Source organism: Myodes glareolus, chromosome 21 (assembly GCF_982192425.1).
Source record: "Myodes glareolus chromosome 21, mMyoGla1.1, whole genome shotgun sequence".
NCBI lineage: Eukaryota > Metazoa > Chordata > Mammalia > Rodentia > Cricetidae > Myodes > Myodes glareolus.
The window spans coordinates 42,086,792-42,099,160 of NC_142046.1; the positions used below are offsets into that span (position 1 = coordinate 42,086,792).

At 39.5% G+C, this 12,369-nt stretch overlaps 1 non-coding gene across 1 annotated transcript; it reads right to left on the minus strand.

Annotated features, from left to right (window-relative positions):
* Positions 1 to 412: 412 nt before the first annotated feature.
* LOC125395146 (small nucleolar RNA ACA64) lies at positions 413 to 539 on the minus strand. The gene has a single exon (XR_007230472.1). It is a non-coding gene; the product is annotated as a small nucleolar RNA ACA64 (small nucleolar RNA).
* Between the last annotated feature and the right edge of the window lie 11,830 nt (positions 540 to 12,369).

Sequence of the window (12,369 nt, forward strand, 5' to 3'; positions counted from 1 at the left end):
TTCAATATGCAAAAAAACTCTTTTTTGTATATCGTGAATCAACTAGGTTGAGAGGTTCTTTAAAAATCCCTTAGTAACATGAGAATAGCATATAATTCTGACTTTTGGACAGAATCATAAGGGCTCTTATCCACTTTAAATTTTCTGATTTTTAACCTGCCTTTCCTGATTTATTTGCATCTATATAGAATGTAGGGGCTCCAGTTATTGGAGCAACAAAACAAAACAAAACAAAAAGACATATTCCATAATGCTCCAAACAATGAGGGAAGATTTAGTTAGTTCTCTTTATGAGATTACTACAAGTTCTTTGGTAGAAAAGCTCACTTTCTTCATGTAACCTATCAATTTCAGCATTAATAAAAGAAACTATAATTTCTTTTTTTTTCTTTTTTTTTCTTTTTTTTTTCCAGAATGTAGGGGCCTGGGTTTCACCCTCCCACACTGGGGCAGCGGAAGGTGAGCTGAGGCCCCTGTGGCTCTGGGCGCCGAATCTCACCTCTGGCCACAGCCAAAGCCGAAGATGATTTTCAACGAACGCCCACGAAACTATAATTTCTGCTGAGTCTATTACTGCTAATGAACAAAGTCTCAATTTTCTTTTTATAATTAACTCAGAGACCTTTTACATGTAAGGTTTTAATTTTTTATTTGGTTTATGTGGCAAAAAGATCCATTCTTCCCTCTGCGTTAAAATTCCTGTAGGGGAATATCTGGAAAGCAATATGACAAGAATGGAGTTAAGATTCGGCTCCATATGATCCACATGTGCCTTCTGAAATGTCTCTTCAACCAAAGTCAATTGTTTTGAAATTTTTGTTAAAGCTGTTAATATATAATTCTTCAATTTAGCTTCCAGGAGACTTTTTTTGGACAACGGCAGAAAGCAGTCACATTCTTTACCAAAGTCTCATAAGAATGGTTTCTAGGCTACATACTAATGTCATTCTCCTGTGAAACGTCTTGAGTTGGGCCCTACTGTTCAAGCTACCCTCAGAACTACTGTTCCTTTTAAGATATAAGATAGCCCATCAATCCCACTTAAGATGCTCAAGTTCAACTGCTTGTCTTTTTTTTCACTCTTTCTTTTTAAAATTCATTTAACTTTATTTACATGCAATGTTATGAAGGTCTCAGGTCCCCTGAAACTGAAGTCACAGACAGTCGTGATCACATGGGTGCTAGGAATTGAGCCTGGGTCCTCCGGAAGAGCAGTCAGTGCTCTTGATGGCACTCTCCAGTCCCTCAACTGCTTTTTTGGTCCGAAGTCCCAGTATGTTCCATATTGACAGGTGGTGGTGGTGCATGCCTTTAATCCCAGCACTTGGGAGGCAGAGGCAGAGGCAGGTATACCTCTCTGATTTCGAGGCCAACCTGGTCTACGAGAGCAAGTTCCAGGACAGGCTCCAAAGCTACAGAGAAACCCTATCTCGAAAATCAAAACAAAACAAAAAGACATATTCCATACTGCTCCAAACAAAAGCTTGGTCCAACATTATTAACTCACTCCAGGTATCAACTTCTGTCTTAGTCAGGGTATCTGTTGCTGTGATGAGACATATTGACAACTCTTATAAAGAAAAGCATTTAACTGTGTCTTGTCTGGCTTATACTTCAGTATTGTCATGGTGGGAAGCATAATGGCATGTAGGCAGACATGGTGCTGGTGAGGTAGCTGAGAGTTCTACATCAGGATAAGTAGGCAGCAGGAAGAGAGAGTCACTGGGCCTGGCTTGAGAATTTGAAACCTCAAAGCCATCTTCCAACAAGGTCATAACTACTCTAACAAGGCCATTATCTCCTGATGGTGTCACTCTCTATGAGCTGGTGTGGGAGAATTGTCTGTAATCTGTCAATTATATTTTAAATAAATGCTGATTGGCCAGGCAGGAAGTATAGGTGGGAAAACAAGACAGGAAGTAGAGGTGATGCAATGAGAACAGGAGAATTCTGGGAAGCAGGAAGCTTCCTCCACCAGTCCAGCCCAGATCACCGAAGAAGCAATATGTGAGCTGCCCAGCTAGAAAAGGTACTGAGCCACATGGCTAACACAGACAAGAATTATGGGTTACTGTAAGATGTAAGAATTAGTTAACAAGAAGTCAGCGCTAATGGGCCAATCAGTTTATAATCTTATGGAGTCCTGTGTGTGATTTTCGTTGGGACTTGCCAGCTGTGGGTTAGTGGGGGGGGGGAGGAAATCCCCACAGCTGACCCTCATGTTACAATGAGCCCATGGGGGACATTTTGATTCAAACCAGGACAAACACACTTCTTTGAGATTCTAAAATAAATCATAGACATACTGAGATATCCAGACTCAAGGACTAAACAACTACTGGATTCTTGACCTTTCTGTCAGGAAACAGCCATTATTGTAATAGCCAGACCTACAGACTGTAAGATGCTCGAATTCCATATCTCTGTATCTATATCTATATCTACTTATTTCATCATAGCTCTTATGAACATAGAAAAATTGAGAATGGGTTGCTGTAGTATAGCAGCCATCTAAAAAGGGAATAATGGGATAGCTGGGAAATTTTCTGCATAATACAAAACTCATTTCAATCAGAGGGGGTACTAGGAGCAGATAAAAATGTTGATCCTTTAAAATAAGTTTCAAGGGGGCTGTAGAGATGGCTCAGCGGTTAAGAGCATTGCCTGCTCTTCCAAAGGTCCTGAGTTCAATTCCCAGAAACCACATGGTGGCTCACAACCATCTGTAATGGGGTCTGGTGCCCTCTTCTGGCCTGCAGGCATACACATAGACAGAATACTGTATACATAATAAATAAATAAATAAAAAAGTTTCAATTACTTTTTTAACTTAGTATATATGTGTAGCACAGATGTACTGGTTACAGGACAGCTTACAGGAATCAATTCCCTCCTTCCACTCTGTGGAAACGAGGAGTTGAATTCAGGTCGTCAGGCTCAGTGCAGACACCTTTACCCACTGAGTCCCCTCCCTGGCTCCAGATCATCTTTTATCTACTGACTAGAACTAGAACTGCCTGTAGTCACTAAGAAGCATATGATCTACATTTTCTTATTCTTTTTTCTCCTAGTGAAAATCCTTGGTGCATTCTCACGGGCATCCTTTGCCAAGCTCCCACACCCTCTTTATTCACTCTTTTCAGAACTGCATATTTTTGGTAATTTCTCTTTTCCCAGGAACATTTGCAAGATCAGTTTCATCATTTCATTGCATTTTTTAAAGATCTTTTTTATAATTATTCTTTCTCCTCTTACATGATTTAAAAAATAATTCAAGGGGGCTGGAGAGATGGCTCAGAGGTTAAGAGCACTGACTGCTCTTCCAAAGGTCCTGAGTTCAATTCCCAGAAACCACATGGTGGCTCACAACCATCTGCAATGAGGTCTGGTGCCCTTTTCTGGCCTGCAGGCATACACACAGACAGAATATTGTATACATAATAAATAAATATTAAAGAAATAAAAAATTATTCAAATATTTTTAGTATTGTATTTTAACTTTTTTTTTTTTTTAGTTTTTCAAGGCAGGGTTTCTCTGTGTAACTGCCCTGGTTGTCCTGGAACTCACTCTGTAGACCAGATTGGCCTTTAACTCACAGAGATCTGCCTCCCTCTGCCTGACTGAGTGCTGAAATTAAAGATGTGCACACCAAGCACAGCTCATTTTTATTGCTTCATTAACTATATTTATTTGAATTAAGTACTTTCTCTAAGATTTTAATATATAACTCAGCCCTTCAAAAAAATTCGACTTATTTATTTTGTGTGTATTATGTGGTACAGATACATACACACATGCATCACTGTGCATACCCATACTGATCAGAAGAGGGCATCAGATTTCCTGGAACAGGAGTTACCAATGACTGTGAGCAACCATGTGGGTGCTGGGAACTGAACCTGGGTCCTTTGGAAGAACAGCAAGTGCTCTTAACCACTGAGTCATCTCTTCACCCCCTACATCTCATTCTTTCAGAGTTCAACTCGAACACTATTCTTTTAATATAAGATGTAGTTAGTATTGTGAAAATACATAGATTTCTCTTCTTACTCCCTCCAATATAGCATATTTTCTTGTGATTTTATAGCAATTTTTAGTTTATGTTATTATTAGTTTTGGAGGGGTATTTGTTTTGTTTTGAGACAGGGTCTATGTAGTACTGGATCCCAATATATAGAATGTGCCAGCCTCAAATACCCAGAGAGCCTCTGTCTCTTCAGTTCTGGATTAGAGATGTGCAGCATCACACCCAGCTTTTTAAAGCAGTTTTATATATTAGCTTTATTATATATTTAATAATAACTACAGTGAAATTTCTGGAGCACTATCATGCTATGAACTATGCACACATCTTTAAAAGACCTTAGAAAGATAAAGTAGTCTTGTATATTGGCCACATATTTACCATGTCTGCTGTCCTTCGTGTGCTCCTGAGGATCCAAGCCTTCCTTCTGTTAATATCCTCTCCTTTTCACATGAGGAACTTCCATTATCCTTTCCAGTAGCACAGGTCTGCTGAAGACAAACGTCTCTTAGTTTTCCATTTATAAAATTGTCTTAATTCTGTCATTACTCCTGAAGACCACTTCCACTGGGCACGGAAATCAGGGCTAACTTATCTACTGTGGCATTTTTGTTGTTGTTGTTGTTTTGGTTTGTCGAGACAGGGTTTCTCTGTGACTTTGGAGCCTGTCCTGGAACTAGCTCTTGTAGACCAGGCTGGCCTCGAACTCACAGAGATCCGCCTGCCTCTGCCTTCTGAGTGCTGGGATTAAAGCCGTGCACCACCACCGCCAGGCTTGTGGCAGCTTTTACGATGATGTTCTATTGTCTACTGGTATCTACATTTTTCTGTTGGGACTTTTATATGAAAAGCATCTCACAAGACCGGTTTCCAGCTTCTCTTTGTTAGGTTTCACCTATAATGTGTCTAGGCTTCCTTTCCCAAGAATAGCCCTCATCTTTCCACACTGTGTTATGCATAACAGGCAAGCCCTCTAAATGTGGCCCCATTGTTATCTAAGACTGACAAGTTAACTTTTTATAATTTACTTGGGTCACTGAAGCTTAGCAATACATCAGTACTTCACCCCCACAGTGTGTTTCCCAGGCCTGCTAGACTCTCACTGGATGTAACTATAAATCTTGTTGCTATGAAGTACACAGTATCTACGGTGTCTGTTGGAAACCTATATTCCACAACTGTCTTGTGACTTTCACTTCAAAGGTTATTTTCAGTATATTCATTTTGGGGGAGGGTATGTGGAGGTCAGAGGACAACTGTGAGGGTTTGGGGGTGGAGATGTCATCAGGCTTGGTGGTGAATGCCCTTAACCATGGAGGCCACCAAAAAAAGCTTCTACTGAAACAATTACTCCAAGTTCTTTATTTTTTAAGATTTTTTTTTGTTTTTAAGATTATCTGAGACAGGGTGTCTCTGTATACCTCTGGCCGGCCTGGAACTACCTCTAGCTTCAAAGTCAGAGATCTTCCTGCCTCTGTCTCCTGAGTGCTGGGATGATTAAAAGTCTGTGCCACCATCATCTGGATCAAAGGATTTTAAAGTTTTTTTAAAAACTTTTTAAAAATATTTTTTAAAAATTTATTATGTATACAACATTCTCTCTGCATCTATGCCTGCAGGCCAGAAGAGGGCACCAGACCTCATTACAGATGGTTGTGAGCCACCATGTGGTTTCTGGGAATTGAACTCAGGACCTTTGGAAGAGCAGGCAATGCTCTTAATTGCTGAGCCATCTCTCCAGCACCTTTTTCTGATTTTTCAACACCAGGCTGGCCTTAAACTCCCTGAGATCTGCCTGCCTCTGCCTCCTAAATGCTGGGATTAAAGGTGCCCGCCTAAAATCTTTTATTTAATGTGTATAAGTGTTTTACCTGCAGCTATATATGTGAACCACATGAGTGTAGTGCCATAGAGATCAGAAGATCATCTGGAACTGAAGTTGCAAACTGTCGCGAGCCACCATGTGGGTGCTGGAAAATGAACCCATGTCCTTTAGAAGAGCAGTTTTTAAACAGTGAGTCATCCTATAGGCCCCCAAAAGCTTTTTACTAAAACAATTACTCTTACTTTTGTTTTTGTAAGATTGACTGTAATTATGTGTATGCATATGTCTCTGTGTGTATATGTGTACATGTGCCCATACAGGCATCTGATACAGGCATCAGAGCTGGAGTTAGGAGAGCTCTTGAGCATGGGTGCTGAGAAAGAACGTGGGTCCTCTGTAAGTGCTCTTAACACTGGGATATCTTTCCAGCCCTTACTGATAAACCCTAATCCTGTATCTGTAATGGTTAATATCAGTTGTAGGCAACAGAAATTTCTCTAGTTTAAGTAGAAAACATTTGGTTCATTTTTAAACTTTTAAGTACTATTAGATAAATATTGAAGGACAATGAAAAACAGAAATGGTAGCATAACGACCCAGCATATCCTTTCAAAACAGTTTTGGATACTAGGAAAATACATTTCTTCTATTTATCACTTGCCTAACAAGATTATCTGAAGACTCACACACACTATCATTTAACTTCTTCTTCTAGGAATCAAGATCAGGCTTCATGAATAGAGGCTAAGGATTCTATGAACTGTCATATATCCCTAGAACCGTAATTTTTTTTAAGGGCTGGAGAGATGCCTCAGAGGTTAAGAGCACTGGCTGTTCTTCCAGAGGTCCTAAGTTCAATTTCTGGCAACCACATGGTGGCTCACAACCATCTGTAATACGTCCTGGTGCCCTCTTCTGACCTGCTTTATACAGGCAGAACACTATATACACGATAAATAAATCTTAAAAACTTTTAAAAAATAGCATAATCACTGTACAAGTTGACATGTCAAAATAACAGTAATTTTCAATAGCATTAATGTTGGGAGCATGAAGGTTTCTGCACGCACAGATCACTAGGGAAACCAGAAATGTTAATTGCACAAGGGTGTCTCCTCAAAGGAGGAAATACCTGTTCTTCCATCCAGCAGGCTGGGAACTGGAGGTGATTAACAGCTGGGCAATCTGTGTCATCTGATGGGCCAGGCCATATCAAGCTTCCACAACCATGACTGGAGGTGGCTAGTAGTCTAAATGACCCTCACATCATCTGTATAACTAGGGACTCCTCTAAGCTCCCACAACCAGGATGGAAGGTGGCTAATAGACCAAATTACCTCTATACTATATCTACAACCAAGACCAGGGCAGATCGTTCCTTAGGCCCTTAAGCTAGTACAAGTAGCCTATCTCCAGAACCCATCTTCTTGGAAGAAATGACATGTACCCTGAGTTGAGTTTCTATGTAATTATGCTTCCTTATGTAGCTGTGATTGTACTACACCAGCAAACATTTTTCCAAATTATACTGTGTTTAAATGTGCTGGCAATAAACCGCCTGGCAATAACCAGACTCTCAAAGTTTGATCCAGCCTGGAGACTTAGTTGGGCTGAACCAAGTTTGCATTCTCACCTCATCAAGGCTCATATCCCTGTCTTCTACAACGTCTGCGTGGACCCCTCACATTAATATTCAGACATTACTTATTCAACTTTGTTGTACTACTGTCTTATTGTCTTATTGCTACGTTTTCTAATTTGGAGATGACAAAGCAAAAACAGCATCTACCTATTAATTTATTTGATACATTTTAAAGTCTTTTAGAGGAATGTTAACTTTATCTAATGTGCTTTCTGTTCATCAGTCCCGGGGATCAAACCAACAGCTTTGCACATGATAGATAAGTTTTGAATTTAACTACATCCCCAATCCTTTAAAAGCATTTAAACCAAAGTATAATCAACAGAAGAACACACAGCAAGTATAGTGAAAAGTGTTGAAGATACATAACATGGGGCTGGAGATAAGACATAGCAGTTAAGGGTGCTTGATGATCTATCTTGTAGAGCACCAGATTTCAATTCCCAGCAATCACGTCCAGTGACTCACAACTGCCTGTAACTACAGCTTCAGGAGAATCAAAGACCTCTGGCCTTTATGGGTACATGCACTCACGCGTCCATACCCACATGTATACACATAATGAAAAATAATAGAAATAAATGTTTAAATTTCTAATGAAAAACTAAAAAAAATTTAAAACATTAAAGTAGAAATTTTAGCTGGGTGGTGGTGGCACACGCCTTTAATCCCAGCACTCGGGAGGCAGAGGTAGGTAGATCCTTGTGAGAGCGAGTACCAGGACAGGCTGCAACGCTACAGAGAAACCCTTTCTCAAAACACCAAAACATAAAAATAAATAAATAAAATTTTAAATTAAAAAAAATAAAGAAAAAAGGAACAGAACATACTTGTATATTAGAAGACTTTCTAACATATCTCTATCTCAATTCCCACAACACATATAAAAAATGTTATGAATTCTGAAACCATAGACTTTGACAGTTTCAAAATACTACCATTATAGTATGTAGCATTATTTTACACCTAGTTTTATTGATTGAAGATTATACTTATAGGATTCATCTATGTTGTTGCATATAGTTATAGTTTTTATGCATTACTTGTTGTTTCATAGTATTTCATCATGTGTATACCAGTATGGTGGTTTGCATGAGAATGGCCCCAATAGGCTAATAGGAAGTGGCACTAATAGGAGGTGTGGTCTTATTAGAGGAAGTGTGTCACTGGGAGTAGGGTTGGAGTTTCAACTGCTCAAGCCAGACTGTCTCTTCCTGTTGTCTGATGATCCAGAAATAGAAATCTTGGCTCCTCCAGTGCCAGCAAGCTTCCCACCATGATGAAAAGGGACCAACACTCTGACACTGAAAGCCAGCTTCAATTAAATGTTTTTCTTATTAACAGTTGTCATGATCATGGTGTCCCTTCATTGCAAAAGAAACCCTAAGTAAGACAGTCAACAACAACAAAATTTAAGGATGGTTCTCATTGCATTTCCCAGACACAGTGGCCATTTGCAGTCATTACCCACTAATTACCGCACTCTCAGCATACTGAAATGCCTAGACTCTTGATCCTGCTTCCCTCCCAAATGCTTTCTGCAGACATGTGCTACAGTATATAGTTACATGCTGGTAATACAGGAACGATACATATTATATATGAGCATTTAAATTGTCATTTTGACTAATGTTACTGTGATTCTTTTACAAATGTTTGGTGCACGTATTTTAATTGGGTATACCTAGAAATAGGAATGAAAGGTATAGGATATACAAGGAGTTTCCAAAGTAGGGCTGCCCATTAACAATGCCTGACAGTTACAGTTACCCTAACTGAATCATATACAGCTGAACTTAAATTACGGAAGCCGCCCTGATCTAGTCTTTGGTCTCCCATAGCTGAGATTACAGGCATATACCACTACACTGGTCTCAGTCTCAGTCTCAGTCTCAGTTTCACACTGTAACTGTCAGCTTTTGGTGTTAACACCATCTAGTCTCAGCATGAGTTGGCAAGTTTTACTTGTATTCTATTTTCTAAAAGAAGTTTTGAAGATCTTGTTCCTTCTTCCTAAGTAGTATAGACATAATCAGAATTTAGAGACTGTTTAATAATTGTTAGTAATAAAGACATACAATAGCTATCTGTAGGCTGAATTCATCCAGGAATTCTTCCATTTTAGCTAAATTTACAAACCCATTAGCATATGTTGCTACAAATATCTCGTCATTTTAATGTATTTAAGATTAGTAAAGGTGTCTCTTTCACTTTGGATAACAGTCTGATAAAAACATGACCGTGTTACTTCATTTTAAAAATACATCATGTTTAAAATGTTTCAGGCTGGGCTGGAACTCATGGAATTAAAGGTGTGTGCCCCTACACCATGGCCTAATTCTTTTACCTTGTTGATTTTCATCTCCTATTTTCCATGAATGTGTCTTGCAATTGCTTTCTCACATCTTTAATTGGTTTTTAGATCACTAGCTGATGTACGATGTCCTTCTATATGCTGTGAATATGTGTCTCTCTCATTGGTTGATAAATAAAGCTGTTTCAGTCAATGGCCAGGCAGAATAGAGCCTGGCAAGAAATCTAAACAAAGATATGGAGAGAAAGAAGGCAGAGTCAGGGAGACGCCATGTAGCTGCCGAAGGAGTAACATGCCAAGGCATGCCCGGTAAGGCATGGCCATGTACCCATATACAGATTAGTAGAAATGGGTTAATTTAATTGTGAGAGCTAGTCATTGCAGAAACAATTACAATTAATTATCTTGTAAGCAGCTGCGGGGACCATGAGTGGAGAGAAATTGGATCAGTGGGACTGGGAGAGACAGAGGTAAGTCTCCATTTACAACTAGCTTTTTTGAGGGGAAGGGTTGGGGCTTTCTTCTTTTGGAAAATACGTATATAAGTCTCTTAATTTGACTCTAAGCAATGTATCCCAGAAATTTGTTTATTTTGGTGCTGAGAACTGAATTCAGGAACATGACTATGACACATATGTGCTCTACTTTGAACTATACCCAGTTTCACAAATTTTTATATATGCATACACACACACACACACACACACATTTGGTTTTATTCACTTTAAAATAATTTATAATTTCCACTGTGCTTAATGCTTTGACCTAAGCATACTTTTTAAGTGTATGGCTTTTCAAATACACAGACATTATCTCTATGTTTTTTCTTACAGGTTTATATGATGAATGAAACTCTTTACACTTCTTTCACCCTCATTTCTCCACACTTCTTTCACCCTCATTTCTCCCGTTAGTATGGTTCTATCCTTCTGAACTATTCCCAATATGAAACAGAAAAGCTACATAGCTTTCTGACCCTCAGTTTAAATGTTTTATTTACTTATGAAATAAAATGAATTTATCAGTAAATTCATTTACTGATGGAAGGGTAAGATTACCACAGTCAATGTGTGGAGGCCAGAGGACAACTTGCTTTAATCAGTTCTCTCCTTCTACCACGTGAAGACTGACCTTCAGGCTTGGTGATTGGTACCTTTTCCTGTTGCGCCCCTGAACCTAGAAACCAGGCCAGTAACTTACAGTGATATTTCCCCTTCATTTGGATAGCCTGGCATTGAAGAGATGTGGTTATATACAATAGTTTAGTGAATCATTACCTTCTGGTAGATAAGTGGTTTGTCCTCTCTCTGTTGTTACTAATAACATTAAAAACATCCTTGTGCACAGTGATTACATTTTAAATTATTTTTATATTCTTTGTAAGACAGAAGCATTAGGTCCCCTGGAGCTGGAGTTACAGATAGTTTGGAGCCACTCAATGCAGTGGAACTAAACCCAGATTCTCTACAAGAACAGCAGGTATTTTAAACCACTCAGATGGCTCTCTAACCTCTAATTTTTTTATACTCTTAGAAACTGAACTGTTGATCTCTGTAACAGTCTCCATCTTTTCAAAAAGCAGTTTGACTAGGGATGAAAGCTATACTTAACTGTGGTCAAAAGGATACATATTTAGATTCCAGCTAGAAATTATATTGACGGGGATACAGAGGAAGGACTCACTGGTTAAGGCATTGCTGACAAACCTGACAACCTGTAGTGATACTTCATTTGCATTTTAATAAATAAAGCTTGTCTGAAGACCAGAATGCAAAACAGCTCCACTATCCAGTCATACAGGTCAGACAGTGGTGGCACACACCTTTAATTTCAGCAGCCACATTAGTTAGTCATAGAGGCTGGGCGGTTGGAGTGCACGCCTTTAATCCCAGCACTAGAGAGGAACGTAAGGTGCCGATGAGACAGGAACTCACTCTCTTCCAGTCTGAAGATTTCATAGACATAAGAACTCTCTAGTGGCTTGGCTGCTTTACTTTTCTGATCTTCTGGGTGGATCCCAATATCTGTGCCTGAGTTTTTAATTATTTGTGCTGCAGTTGGTGCCCAATATTTGGGATATAAATTCACAGAAAAGCCTTTCACCTGTGGCTTTTTAGCCACCAGCACAGGTCGGAGCTGCACACGGGCTCCTGCCCCACTCAGCGAGGCTTTGTTTCTTTTCTCCCCAAACCTCTGAGTGAGTTTGGAATTTTCCTGTTGTAGCCTCTCAGAAACAGTTTCCAGCAGTCACCCAAACTCCAGAAGCACCTGAGCTCCAAACACCACAGGACTCACCTACTCTAGACTGGCTGGTTCCACCTTCAGGCACCCCCTCTTTCCCACCCTGCCATTGCTGCTTTTTCTAAACAATCCCTTGTGTTTCTCAGACAGCTGTCTGTCTCTGTCTCTCTCCACTGTGGGTTGTGGGCTCTCCCTAAATTACCTTCTTGTGCCACTGCCAAACTAGGTAGCTGCCTTGAAATCCAGTCAGGCTTTTACTGTTCTCCATAACAGCAATAAACTTCACATCTTCATCAACATCGCTGGTAGATTTAGTAATATA